This window comes from Miscanthus floridulus, chromosome 8 (assembly GCF_019320115.1).
Source record: "Miscanthus floridulus cultivar M001 chromosome 8, ASM1932011v1, whole genome shotgun sequence".
NCBI classification, from domain to species: domain Eukaryota; kingdom Viridiplantae; phylum Streptophyta; class Magnoliopsida; order Poales; family Poaceae; genus Miscanthus; species Miscanthus floridulus.
Window position 1 is genome coordinate 27,078,807 of NC_089587.1, and position 14,861 is coordinate 27,093,667.

A 14,861-nucleotide genomic window follows, 5' to 3' on the forward strand; every position below is an offset into this window, starting at 1 on the left:
TGGCTTCTTTATTAATCCTTCTACCTACTTTTATGGACTGTGATCATATGTTGGCACTGTATTAAACTATGTTGGCAAATGCTATTTTCAAACTTAATTTGCTTTCGCTTTTATCTATCAAACTTGGTTTGTAATAACTTTGTTTTATACTCTGATGATGGAAATGTATCTGTGAACTTTATGTAATATGTGACATGTATGTTGAATCATGTATGATCTTGGTTGTTGTAAATCATTTATCGAGACCCGTCGTGGTACTCGACAGACTACCAGGTTTATATGGGTTCAAGTATGACAGTGTGACCGCTTGTGGGCTACCATTGTACTTGTACTCTTATAAATTGGTCGGTTCTGTGATAGATGGCGCCAATCTCCAAGTAGTGGATGGGAGATCTCTGCCTCTTCTTAGTGCGTTCTGCCCCTCCTACGAGCAGCTTGTCGAGCTTCTGGGTTCGGGGCCCCGACCTCCCCCTTTAGTCTCAATGAAGACCAACCTTCAGGGGAGGCGGGGTCACTTGCATGACCAGTCACTAGTGGGCTTTCCCGGGTGCCCAGCCACGGTGCTAGTACTCCGCATCCTGTAGCAGTTTTTGCCACCGTATATTGCAATCGGGTGTAATTCCATTTTGCTCTTGAGTCATGCTTAGAGACTTGATCCCTCATTGGGCTAGGCTATTATGATGTTGGCCTCGTTGGCCAAGATCACCATGCCCATGCTGCTAGCGGGAAAGTCCATGAGAACCTTAGGTTTATGGTCATTCTGCGCCTAGTCACGTCCCCCAGAAGGGAGATCCTCGACTTCTGGACCGAGCCACTCGTATAGTTCTTGAGCTCATCTGTCAGCACCTGTGGGCTTGCTGCCTCCCTTGTTGGCTCACCACCAGTGCCTCAAGTTAATACTCAGACATTGTTCATCGACAGTCGGGACACTTCTGAGCGCCCTAGCTACAATCGCGTGGGCTCACCTCCCGAACATCCCTTGCACTTTTGGTTTCTTTGGGCGACCTTGAAGCCTAGTGGGCTAGCCTTGAACCCTCAAAGATGCCCCTTCAAGGGGGCCCTAGATTGGCATACGGTGGGGTGGAATGATCCGATGAAGGATCAGGAGATAGGCAGATAGATGCAAAGAAAAAATGGAATGGACATAATAGAGGGGAAAGAGGACATAGCTGTTAATGCGAAGGCTGAGGCCGCTCCATTAGCGCCTTATCGATCTTTCACCTGCTCCTCTTGCTCTGCCTGTCCTGTCCTTGCCTTGCTCGGGGGACTTCCACAGCGGTCCTCCTTTAGAAAAAGGTCAGCAAGTGGTTAGCTCAATCGATCCTCTAGTGTGGCCATGCTATCACTAGGATGGCTCGGGGTAAGGAAGATAGCAAATAGAGGGAACAGAGGTACACAAAGTAAGAGGGTTAGGAGGATAGGACTTATCTTGGTTTTTGTTGTCAGAGAGGTAGGCCGACGAAGGAAGTCGGCAGGCGGGCCATGGCTCAGGAGGCGTCACTTCTGGGCGGATGGCTCGGCAATCGCCTTCCCTCATGGGGAAAGATTGGAACTCACCTCGATTGGGTCAGCCCCATCTGGGGAGCCAAGTGCCTAGATGGAGGGGCTAGCCGAGCCACCGCTGCCACTAGAGGTCTTGACCACCTTGCCGATGCTTGGTCAGTCGAGCACCGCCGCCATCTTGATTGCCTCCTCCATCAACACTCTTCCTACGTCACGGCTAGGGCCGTCGAGAGCATAGGGGGCGATGAGCATGACCGCTTAGGCGATGCAGTCTTGCTCATAGTAGTAGTCTTGCTCAAAGCTACCCTCGATGATGATGACCCCTTCAGGCTAGGCATCTTGAGCTTGAGGTTGGTGTAGTTGGGGATGGCCATGAACTTGGTGAAGCATAGTCGACCGAGGAGGGCATGGTAGACACCAGGGAAGTCAATGACCTCAAAGGTGAGTGGCTCCTTGTGGAAGTTGTCTAGCTAGCCTAAGGTGATGTTGAGTCAGATGCGCCCGAGGTGCGCGGCTTCCTTCCCCGGCATGATCCCATAGAATGATGCCTTGCTGGGGCACAGGCTACTCCGAGGGATGCCCATCTTGTCAAGGGTGCTGGCATAGAGTATGTTGAGGCCGTTGCCCCTGTCCATCAGCACCTTGGTGAGGCGCATGGTGCCCATGATTGGGCTAACCATGAGCGGGTAGCGCCCCGGATGAGGGACACAATCGGGGTGATCTTCTTGGTCGAAGGTGATGGCTATCTAGGACGATTAGAGCCATGTCAGGGCGGTGAGGGTGTGAATGGCGTTCACCTCCTGCTCGATGATGTAGCGCTACCGGTGAAACTCGTACACTAGGGAGCCCCCGAAGTTCATGAGGCAGCGCTCGGCCTCGGGGAACCTGTTGTCTTCCTCCTGGGCATCGTCCGTCAGGTCGCTGGCCTTCAGGGTAGGCTTCTAGGCCTTACCCTATTAGCTAAGGGTGCTATGGATGTAGCCCTTCATGGTAGCATAGTCCTAGAGAAGATGCTTCACCTACCACCTGTGGAATGGGCAGGGGGACTTGAGCGCCTTCTCAAAGTGTCATGGTCATGCAGCATGCCCATGGGGCTAAGGTCTGGTGGCGTGATCCACCACAGTGACCATCTCCTCCCCACAGCGCTTCTAATCCTTGTTCTACCTGTCAAAGTGTTGCTGGGACAAGGGGGGTCGTCAGCACCATCACCACCACTGAGGTGGCCGGCGGCCTTGTCTTTCCCACTGAAGTTGGCTTGGATGGGCTCCTCACCGGTAGCGTACTGGGTGGTGATGTCCAGGAGCTCCCTCGTCATGTGTGGGGTCTCATAGCCTAGCGCGTGGATGAGCACCTCACAGGTCATGCCATAGATGAAGGTGTTGATCATGTCGGCATCAGTGATGTTTGGGAGCTCATTGCGCTTCTTGGAGAAGTGCTGAATGTACTCTTGGAGGGTCTCGTCGGTCCTCTGCTTGTAGTTATGGAGATCCCAGGAGTTCCCTGAGAAGGTGTAGGTACCCTAGAAGTGACCGATGAAGACAGCACAGAGATCACCCCAGCAGCGGATGCTGCCGAGCTCGAGCTACTCGAGCCAAGCTCTGGTTGAGCTTGACAGAAGCAGAGGAAGGTACTTGTCGGTGCAGAAAGTGACCAACAAGTAAATATTTGTAGTTTTGCCATATGTTGTGATCAGAGATGGCCTAGCATCAATGACATAGGATTTATACTGGTTCAGGCAACGTTCCCTACGTCTAGTTTGAGTCGTCGATGACTTTATTCCTGAGCCTAGGTGCTCAAAGTTTGCAGTGGGGTTACAAACGAGATGGAGAAAGATGGGGTGCACGAGAGGTCCGATTGGCTCCGGTCAGAAGGGTCGAGAGTGACAAGAGCTCCTCTATGAGCTAAGTGTTCAAGCATGTACTTGAGGTCCGAATCTGGTGGTTCTGTGGTTGTGAACTAGTGAACTTGGTTGATCTAATGAATCTGGAATGACTTGTATGAACTTGAATCCACTTAGTCTCTTGGGAGAGAGCACATCCCCTTTTATAGATGAAGGGGACGGCCTTACAAGTGAGAGAGAGAGAGAGAGTTCGTATGCTTCTAAGTCTTGTTGCCCATGCCAGCGGGTACAGAAAGATGGTAGGCGCCCACAACACTGTTGGATGTCGGTTGTATGTGGGAGGTTACATCATCTTGTTTCGGGTATGGTAGATGTCGACACCTGTATATACTATTGATGCCTAGAGGCATGTGAGGAGTCTCACCATGTTCACTTGGTACGGTAAATCCCAGCGCCTGCAACACTGTCGATTCCCAAAGGCATGTGGGGGGCCTTACCATATGGGAGTTAACAACGCCCATAATACTGTAGAGGAAAATATTAGCGCCTACAATACTATTTGTGTCAGGGCAGTTACAGAGTACTATTCCTATAGGTGACAGGGTACAGTCCCTGGTATCATGGTTTGACTTGAGTGCCTTGCTTTCTCCGTTCATTCCTTGGTCCCTTCTAGGCGGGCGTCCCTGGTCGGTTGGTCCCAGTCAGCTCTGGTTGTGCTAGTTGGAGAAGAGTAGTGAGCAGGGTCTTTGCATACCCCGGTCGAACATGTGGGGTCAGAGTCGGAGGTAGTGCTTTGCCAGGCCTTCTGGTTAGAGAGACCATCCAGAGGCGCTGGAGACCAAAGTGAGCGCTCCGGTTGGAGAGGTGGGCCAGAGTCGACAAGCGGGCGATGTTCCTCCTCGGCCTAACCTTCTAGTCATTGACTGGACTGCCCTCCTGGCCTATTGTTTTAGACACTTGGGCTGGCCCATGAGTTGCGCGCTGTCTGCTTGGGCTGAGCCATTGCGGGGAAGCCGGTCCACGAGGGACCTCAGGTTTATGAACCCGATAGTACTAGATGGCGAAGTCATCGTCTGACCCCCCTACCTTCATGGCAAGACGATAGTCTTCTAGCCAATGGTATGGGTTGGTCTCACCGTCATACATGGAGATGTGCGTCGGTGGCCGAAAGCGCCTGGGGTAGGAGGCCGCCCGAATCACTGCCCCGAACACCATGGGGCCGAAGTGATCTAGAACGGCCCCCTGCCCAGTCGCTCAGGGGTACGAGACTACGCCTGAGCATCAAGCCAGGCCTTGATGGTGTCGCGAACATCGCTGTCGTCGCTGATCCAGTGGCGCATGGGGGAACGCCGAGGAAAAAGGTCATGCCTTCACTCCTACCGAGGCTTGGCACCCCAGGTCCGCTACCGGTCAGAGCTATTGCTAGAGTTGTCACCATTGCTCCCTGCCACCTACGAGGTGTGTGCGTCGGAGCGCCCCCCATTGGCAGTGGCCATCGTCTAGGATGGATGGTAGAGCGCAGTGCGGTGCTGAGAGGCTAAACTCTTGGCCTACTGCTCGAGGGCAACACGAAGGAGCCGCTTTACCTCATTCAGCCGGTCATTGGTCTTCAGGTCCGGCATGTCGGAGATGTCTTCTAGGTGGCAGGCAGTGACCACCATGTTGTACGCCACGTAGGGGAAGCAGAGGTCGCTGGGAGCCCCCATGCAGGCGTTGTTGTCATCACTGAGAGGGTACATAGTCTACTTCCATGCAAAGTCCTACCTTTAGCGCTTGAGCTCTGCCTCGGTGGTCTCCAAGTCCACCTACCGAGCGCGCAAGTGGTCTGCCTTCTCCTGAAGGTAGGCCACACGGCTGCGGGGACTCTAGTTTGGTGATGTGAGCCTGGGTGCCTCCTTAGTAAGATCATCACCATCTACATGGTAGCACATGTACGGCGGGGCATCATAGTCAAGGTCATCGGAGTCATACTCCAGTTTGTTCTTCGAGAGGACCTCAAGGAAGGCATGGAATGAGGGGACATCAGTCCTTGCTACGCTGGAGAGGATGATGCTTCGCAGCGCCTCATGACTGATGAGGTGCTCCAGCTCTAGCTAGAAGGATGCTGTTGTGTTCTGTATCCCAAAAGGCAGGTCCGAGAGGTAGTACCAGAAGTGATCAGGCAGTGAGAGCACCTCACCGGTGGTGATCTGGTGGAAGATGTTGGCTAGCATGTAGAACATCAAGCGGTGATCAAACACGGTGGGGCTTGGGCCTAGACCACGCCTGATGTGATGGGCCAGAACCTTGAGATCTGCTCCTAAGAGTCCTGGCAGAGGAGGTGATGCCGGGGGCTTGTTGCCTACCAGTGCACCCTCATGAAGTGGACAAAGCTCACCATGGTAGTCGATGATGTAGGCCAGGCTCCCAAAGTTGAGGACTTGGCCTGGTGTGAAGGTGTTGGCTATGATAGAGAACTCATCGGGGAAGCGGACACCACCATCTCGGGCGGTCCCTTTGCTCCAGTGACAAGGCGGGTGGCTCCGGCCACCGTAGAGCCAGAATTGCACTTGATGCTACCCTCTACCTAGCGTGCTAGCTGTCGCTAGGTCAAAACCACAGCAAGCATGTTGTTCGAGTTGGTGTCAGAGTACGGGGTCTCCGGTGGCTCAGGTGGACTCAAGAATGCAAGAATCATGCAGAGAAGACGCAACAGTTTATCCTGGTTTGGGCCAATTTAGTCCCTATGTCCAGCAGTTGATGATCCTTATACTCAAGAGCACCCAAAATCTTGGTGTTACAATAGAGTGTAAAGGAAGAAGATTTGGTAGGGGGTTAGCTTAGTGCTAATCCTTAGGTTGCCTCGCCGTCGGTGGAGTCTTCCTCTCATCGAAGAGGAAGGAAACGGTGGGATGCGATGGAGCAGAGGCTCTTGATGCCCCTCTCTAGGTTGCCTTTCTCTTGATGCGAAGCAGAGGTAGATGGAATGGAATGGAGTGTCTAGTGATCGAACTGGGATCCTCTCCCCTCCTAGGTCTAACCTTATCCCTTATATAATGATATAGGTCAAGTACATGGTGGTTTGAGGGTTCTAGTCTATGGTCTATGTGCGTCGTAGTCCAGGACAGCCTTGCATCGGTGTGCCATGGACTGTCAAGGTGTCTTGGAGCCAAAGAAGCCTGGGCGTCATCTGGCTGCTCTATTCAGACACTCTGTGTGTCAGAGGTTGTCGGCTTTGACCGGCCTCCCCAGGTGAGACCTTCTAGAATCTTTTTGGTGGCGAAGGAGGTTGGCTCTAGGGGCTGACGTATGGTCCTAGAAGCCCTCGAGCCCCTAGAGGTTGTGGGAAGCTTTGTCTTCTTATGTGACACCCCAAACGTGACCCTGTTGGAGGAGCAATTGGTAGGGGCACGCCTTGGGAGCGACGCCGAGGAGCCCCCGAGCATCGATAGCCTGGGGCCTATCTTCTTGTGCCTAGGCCTTGGCTGGCATCATTAGTCAGGCAGGAGCCAAGGGCTAGGCTCGAAGGTGCCATAGATCAGGAGCCCAAGGCTCGGGGAAGCCCTCGAGCCACAGGCAGAAGCTACGGTCGAGTTGGGCTCAACCAGGTCTCTTTGCCAGAGGGTGCGCGCGAGCATGCCCGATGGACATAGCCCCTGAGCCCCCGAGCGATCCTAAAGGGGTCGGTCAAGGGATCTTCTTCATTCAGGAACCATTGGACCCAAGGCTTAACATACATGTATGTTAGGATCTCGTCAATAACCATTTATCTTATTTCAACATTAATCATATCACAACAACCAAGCTCATATTCTAGGACAACAATTTAGTTAATCGAGTTTATATGTTTGGTAACAATTAAAGCAAGATGGTAGTAGGAAGGGGGAGCTAGGACTTGCCTTCGCTGTTGTGTCCTTCCGGCACATCTACGTAATCTGGGTCCTCATTCTCCTAGTAGTCACCGTCATCTATCGGGTGTAGCTATGGAATAAGACTGCAGCCAAACACAAAATAAAGGAGCAAAAGCAAGCATAGAACAATATGGTGGTACCAGGTAAAATGCATAGAGCTAGATTTTAGATGAATTTTAGAAGTGGTTTCATGTAAAAAGAAGCTAGGATGCAAAAGTTATGTATTTTAGAAGTTTATTCTATAGTTAACTAACTAGGTGGAATTCTATATGTATTTTTTGGTGCATGAAAAATATGTGCAAACTACATGATTATATTCTCTAATGCATCTAGTTTATTTACAAATTTTCTAGGAATTTTTCTAAGCTAGGAAAATTGATTTATAGCCTTCTATGTACACTAACCGAGTGCACCTAGCATTTACTAATGCGTACCCAGAGCTATGTCCATGCGGCGTGCATGTGTGTGACAGGAGGGGCCAAGGTAGTAACGTCGCTAGGGCTGCGGCCCACGTGACAGAGAGAGAAGGGAAGGGAGGAGGGGTGACGGATGGAAATGGAATGGTAATGGCAACGTTGTTAGCACTCGGTCCCGCATGGCAGTGAGAGAAGGGAGGGGAGAAGAGAACGGTGATGGACGAGGTCACCGTCGTGGTGCCAGAATAGGGGAGGGAGACGCCAAGCTCACCGGAGTGGAGTTCGCCGGCGACGCCAGGCCTCGGTGGTGATGGATGGGTGGCGGGCGATGGTGATGGATGGCGGGCGGTGCTCGTCCACACCCTCGGCCGTAGCTGGTGGTGGGTCGCTGATGGCAGCGGGTGCCCGTGGTAGCGGTGGCGGCTCGCTAGAGTAAACACGGCGGCGCCATGCAGTGGAGGTGGCCCTAAGGGCCCTAATCTAAACAACTAGCTAAGTGTACGTGAGTGCGAGTGAGTGGTGAGTGTAGTGGGGGTGGTGTGGTGCCTAGCTGGGCTTTGGACGACGATAGCCGTCGGCCATGGTGGCTCGGTGGACTCGGTGCACAGCGGTAGGGCTACACAGAGCTACAAACGTTCAACTAGCTATAGAAGGAGGTAGAGAGGAGGCTCAAGGACTCACCTGCCAACCCAATTGACCAATGGCACAGCAGCAGAGGAGAGGAAGAAAGACGGCTCCAAATTCATCGGTGTATCCCGACTTGGGGAAAATTGGGATAGAGCGAAGATGGAGAGGGAAGAGGAGAAGTGGAGGGGAGATGGGGTGTTCCCGCTCCTGGCAGAGCTGGTGGTGGAAAGAGCGAGGTCGGAGCACCAATGGTCGAGCCTATTTATAGGCTGGCCATGGTGGTTCGCCGGTGCGAGATTTTTCTCCGCCCACTAGATATTTACGCTGCTCGCGCACGTGGGAATTCGTAAGGTGGTTCGCAACAACATGAGCTTTCCCATGCATGCGGCCGAGGGAGGTTGGTGGCTACTCATGGTGGCATAGTGAAGGTGTGTTCGCCACCACATGTCGAAGTGCGTAAGTGAGAGGAGAGGCGAAGCGGGGCGAAGGTGGGGCCAGGAAGGTTCGCGAGAGTGTTTCCGCATTCATCACATGTCGGGGAGAGGTGGTGGCGGTGGGGTCAGGGCGCTCGGGCGGCAACACGGTATTCGCATCATTGGCCTAAGGTAGACGATGAGCCTGACAGGGTGGCCCCATGTGCCAACGAGCGAGAGAGTTAGAAGGGGGAGAAAGTGGGCGCGCGTGGGCTTGGGCCGTGCGGTCGACGCCGGCCCAAGGCGGGGAAAGAGGGAGGGGGAGAGCAGGCTGCTGCGTGGGCCGAAAGGTGGAGGGAGAGAAGAAGGCCATGAAGTCTTTTCCTTTTTCCTTTCTTTTTCTTTTTCCTAGATTTCCTATTCTAGGTTTTGAATGCATTTGAATTCAAATTTGGATATGCATGATGCAAGGTGTACCACCATATGTTCAACAAGCAAGCAAACATTCATTCACACAACTCTACACCTAGGGTTTTATTTCTAAGTTGACCTATTTATACTAAACTAATACCTAAGCTCATTATATTTATTAGTTCCTATGCAAAGTTTTAAAAAGTTCACATTTTAGTGGTTTTTAAACTAAGTCAAAATTCATGGTGTTACATCAGGCCTCAGACGTGGAATAGGAGCGAGCAACTATTATTGTGCGGCCTCAGCTCCCTCAGGCCTCAGACATGAAATAGGAGCAAGCAACAATTATTTTATTTAATTGCGCTAACTAGGATTTGAACTCGTGACCCTAGCTTTTATACCATATTAAGTTGCATGCACAAACCAGTCCAACCCAAAAGTTTATTCTAATAGGGAGAGGTGGGTAATTCACTTATAATCCAACATAAAGTTTGAGTTCCATCGAGATGAGTTCTGTTATTAATTATAGATTCTTGGAAATATTGAGCATATAATAAATTGCATAGAGTTTGAGTTTGAAGCAGAGACAAATATATTTATTGTAAATGTTTGGGAATGTTGAGTTTTTTTTAAAAAAAATTGCATATATTTCGAAGCTATAAATTTATTATAAATGTTTAAGAATCTTGAAAAATCCTTTTATAAATTGCTTAGGTTTTGAACCAGACCCAAACTTATTGGATATAAAGAGCCCTCTGTTGGCCACTTCTAAGTGGCTTGATGCTTATAATTGGAAGGAACTGAAACATGTGTTGCTTAAGGTAAAAGAAACAAAGCTTGCTTCATATGGCTGGTTAATATTGTGTATCTAATGTTTATCTCTTGAATTTGGACATACTGATCGGAAAGAACATCAACGTGATCATAATTATCTAATTGCTTTTACACGAAGTAGAGAGACTCTCCACTTGCGTGTCTTTAAGGTATGAAATGTTGCTTTACTTGATGCATCTTTAGATCTTTCCTGATAAGTTGCACCAAACTTTTTCTCACTACATTCTTCTTCTTTTATTTGGTTTGTTTTGTGCTAGATTCATGAGCTTTCTTCATGGCAAAGCAAGAACCAAAGCAAGCAAGTACAATGTGTATCCCCTACGTTCATTTTGAAGCCCTTGGAAATTAATCAATGAAATCCTATTTGATCTCATTCGATTTTCCTCTTCATTGTTCAACTCATCCCTCCCCCTCTTTTACAGAGTGAGAATTCATTAAATTTTGATCAATAGAGTGTACACACTGTTGCCTCCCTATCAATCTATCCTAATTCTTATTATACTATCCTTCCTGGTTCTTTCTTCTACGCTAATAGGACTTTACCCACTTAACAAATGCCTTTTCATTTGCTTTGTTGACTTAGTTTACACTTTATAGCTTACACTCTCGAATATGTTTTTTGTATAACTAACTGTTGGTGTGGCCACTAAACATGAGAGAGTAAAGGAGAGAGAAAGGAAGAGAGTCAAGCGAGTGATCAGACAAGAGTCCCCCTCCACTTCCCCGGCCTCTACCTCTTTTATAGGGAATGTGGGAGGGGAGGTTATCATTACTTCCCCTGGAGGGGCTTATTTAAAAAAAAGCCACTAGGGGCTACAAACAGGCCATAAATATTATTTTCCAAGCTCTTAGGCTATGTAATTGCGCCCTGAACACAATAGTGGGGTCCCTAACATATAATACTACCCAAGACTAACTTTATTAAAATCAAGTACAATCTACACTTAGGAAACCAAAAGGCTCTTGGACTATAGATATGCAAGTTGCCCGAGTGGGGCATTTAGATGTACTATTGTGTAGTCTAGAAGTACAAGTGAAATTAGGTGAACCACCGAAGGCCTATTGTGCTAAGGAGTGCACAGAGGCCTTTTATCTTCCAATGTGGAGGGTTAGAGAAGTCTGTTGAGTTGTAGAAGCTTGCCATTGATTGGTTGTATATCATAAATGATGCATTGGTCAACCGCTTTAGCCATGGGTACCCAATCCACCACTGAGCCTAAACAAAACCCTCCATTGCTTCTTGGGGTGCTGGATTGAGTATGAAGACTCCAAGTCAAAAGCTTGCCGGTAGCGGTAAAGATGCAGTGGCATGTGTGGTGGAGGAGCACCGAGGGATGGGTGAGCTGATTCCTAATGTGTGAGCCCACATGCTTATGCAAGCCTGGCTCCACGAAAATAGAGGGTCTGAGCGTTATGAGCAATGCAACCTTGAACCCCTTTTTGGCTTCCATAATCTCGGCTTAGGGGCTAGCCAGGCATTCAATGCAAATAGACTAAAACTACATTAGGTAAGCCTAGACAATGGATAAGTGTTGATGGTAATTTCTTTATAGTTTTGTATAGTCAAAACCATAAAAAATGTGACCTTTGGAAGGAAATGAGCATAATATGATAGCTTTTTGTAGAAATAACATGGTTCCACATGTACATGTCCTTATTTGAATGTAGGTACAAGAATGGAAGAAATTGGTGGTTATGGGCCCACATAGGGGCGGCTAACCACCCCCATGTGGCCCATTGCCTCTCACAAGCCTCCGTGATCTATCCAACACACTCCCAAGCAATGCCAACCCTTGGATGGAAGTTGTGTTTCCTCTGGACGACTCACAAGCATGTCACATGGATTGGGTGACCCACATCTTCATCATTCAGAGGAAACAAGTGGTCCCACCAAAGAAAACCCACACATGAATATGAGGAGAAGCACCCCACCCTTGGGGGTGGCCCCCACCTATCATAGGGGGCCGACCGACGCCCCAAGGTGGTCGAGCGACCACCCCCAAGCTCCACCACCTCTTGCATGCCTGCATGCAAAGAAACACAAACTTAGAAGATCTCCACCATACAATTTAAGGTGATTTGATCCAAGGGTGGAGGTTTGGAGCACACAGATCCATGGGCCCACACCAAAAGTGCTATAAATACCCTCTATCCCCTTCACTCTCAAGTCATGACCACAAAGAGGAGCTACTCTCACTTAAGATAGGCGAAGCCCTACTCTACTACTACTAGTAGTAGTATGCAAATAGAGAGAGTGAGGGGAGTTTCGAGAAGAGCCGAGCATGTCTGGTGTCTTCTCCAAGCTGTACCACGACAGATGTGGGCTTGTCCATAATTAAGTATCTGTGGAAACCGGTACCTAGAATACTCCTGGTGAAAGCTACATTGACAACGGTACACTTATGGTTTACCTATTTGCCACCTTTGGTGTCAACAATAAGCCACCCTACCAAGCACTCTCGTTGTGTCTCATCCCTGTTCTGTGTGCGCGCAGCTAGTCTAGGAAACCTGTGCAATCTTCATTATCTGCATTTGAGATTAAACTACAGCTATGGTATTATGAATTTGCCAAACAATCCAAACTTTAGCATTGGATCTCTTGTCATTTCTAGCCTTCCAAATGTGGTGGTTATAAGCATCTGCAAATGGTCATCAAATGGTAATTAGAGGTATGGTAATCTATAATGTTAGATAAAATTTTTTACACACCATCATGTTCTTGGGACAGCCTAGAGGTGCAATGGAAGAAGAGGTGGACATCTGTTTCAGTGCACTAGTTCTTGCCTATTCTTGTTGAGAATCATCCTAGGCAAACGCTTTAATGCAAGGTGGCATAGATTTGTGTTTCTAGATTCCTTCGAGGATGTTCAATGCATGTGTGGTTATGCTTCTAGGACCTTGTGAAGGAAGAGTTACATGTACCTCTATATTTAGATGTTGATATTCTTCTTTGGACTCATTAGGAACTATTGGTACCTGCAAGATAACTTGTGTCGCCTGTTGGCTAAAGATGTGAGTAATGAAATCATGATTCCAAGATTTGGAGTTGGGGTTCCAAAAATCTGCTACTGTGTGGGGAAGGGAGTTGATAGTCATTGGTAGTAGACATTGCACCAAGGAGAGTCCAGATACAGGAGTTACCATGGTGTATTTATAAAATAGAGTTATGTTGAAGGGCGTCTTTGACTTGAAGGAATGGAAGACCAAAAAATGGATTTGGGGCTGCTTCTGGTTTTCCAAAAGGTGTGAGGGAAATATTTTGCCTTAAGGATAGAGTGTAGTTTACTATCGGATTGTGGCTTCAACCGGCAAAGATCTTAATTTTCCTATTTTTTATATACATTATTATTACATTTAAATAAAGGTTGTTGTCTAACATTTTACATTTTATGTTACTAGTGCATCGTATATCTCACTGCCATCACACTTCTCATAATTAAGATTTGATATATGCATACATCATAATTAGAAAACCATATATACATACTTAATAGGTAGAGATGAAGTTATTACAAACCAATGTCTCATTACTGCAAACAAAGTGGAGCACACCCACTACTATTGGTTACCACATGCCATGGTATACTCCATGTAGCAGACATCCCTAATGTGTATCCGAGCACAACATTTAAGTACATCAACACATGAATGAGTGCACTCTCTTTTGACTCACAAGAACGAGCACATGGTCTACCAAAAATTAAACATATTGGAGGCACTACAAATGGGCTAGGACATAAAGCAAAATGCAAATGCCTCTACAATCCATGTGAGGTGGGCCTTAAACATGCATAGTACCAGCGGTACCTGAGTTGCTCTATGGCTTGAGTTAGAATGGCATGGAAGCTACACGCCGCATACATCAAATCATGATACAGAACCTGCAAGTGGTGGCAACAAATAGAATATGAGCACCATGAATGCAAAAATTATGTGTGTGTGTATTTATGTGTGTGCGTGCGCATGTGCATGTTTGTGTGATATATAGAGAGAGAGATGTGTTTTTAAGTATTATGGACCTGTTTGGCATGGCACCAGCTCCGGCTACGGCAGCAGCAGAGGAGTCAAAGAAGCCATACCAAACACTTAGGAGAGGAGAAGCCATTTTCTGGTGAATAGTATAAGAGTCGGAGCTGTTTTTGGGTGAAAAGCCAAAGCCACAAAAAGTAGCTGCTCCTCGAGTGCTCTGGCTCCTCCGAAAGAGTAATTGAGGAGGAGTTGTGCTAAACGAGCCCTAAAGATAGCGATATTTTACAACATTTTCAAGATCGTAACCGAAGAGTCATTTGAATAAAGCTAACTCCGTTACCTCCCACAACTGTAACTGGTATGTTGTGTTCCGATCCAATTGATTTTTTCCACTAATTAACTGTACTCATATTACATCCTTGGTTCCATTGAAATGCCCAACCTGCGAGTGGAGGTTCATGTGGTAATGTCGATGAAGACATAAGAGATTAAGAGGTGAGTGTGGAACAGATAATCGTATATTTGTATCTCGTCATGTTTTTATCAAGTTTGTTGTACAGTTATTACACGTAGAATGAAATATTTCTAATCAAACTATATATGCATTTTAGGTATATAGATAGTGGCCGAGATTCACCGGTCCTCCAAACCGCATGCACCTGCGTCGATCGAAAAGCAGGTGAAACGGTGTGAAATCACATTATTAGTTTGTTACTCTATCTAGCTAAGTGTAGCATTATTTGTCATGACCGTTCAATGATGATGTGGAGATCATCGTCAACTTGCTGCTTGGTAGTCCATGGGCATGGGCATGGGCATGCAGTGGAAATAAAAAGAAACGCACGCTTGGTTCTTGGTCGCCAGCGTTTTGCCGTCTCTATGATAAAATCATCGCGCGCACTCGTCCACGGATGAACTAATTGCATCCATAATCCTGTACTCCTTCAGTCCTATAATA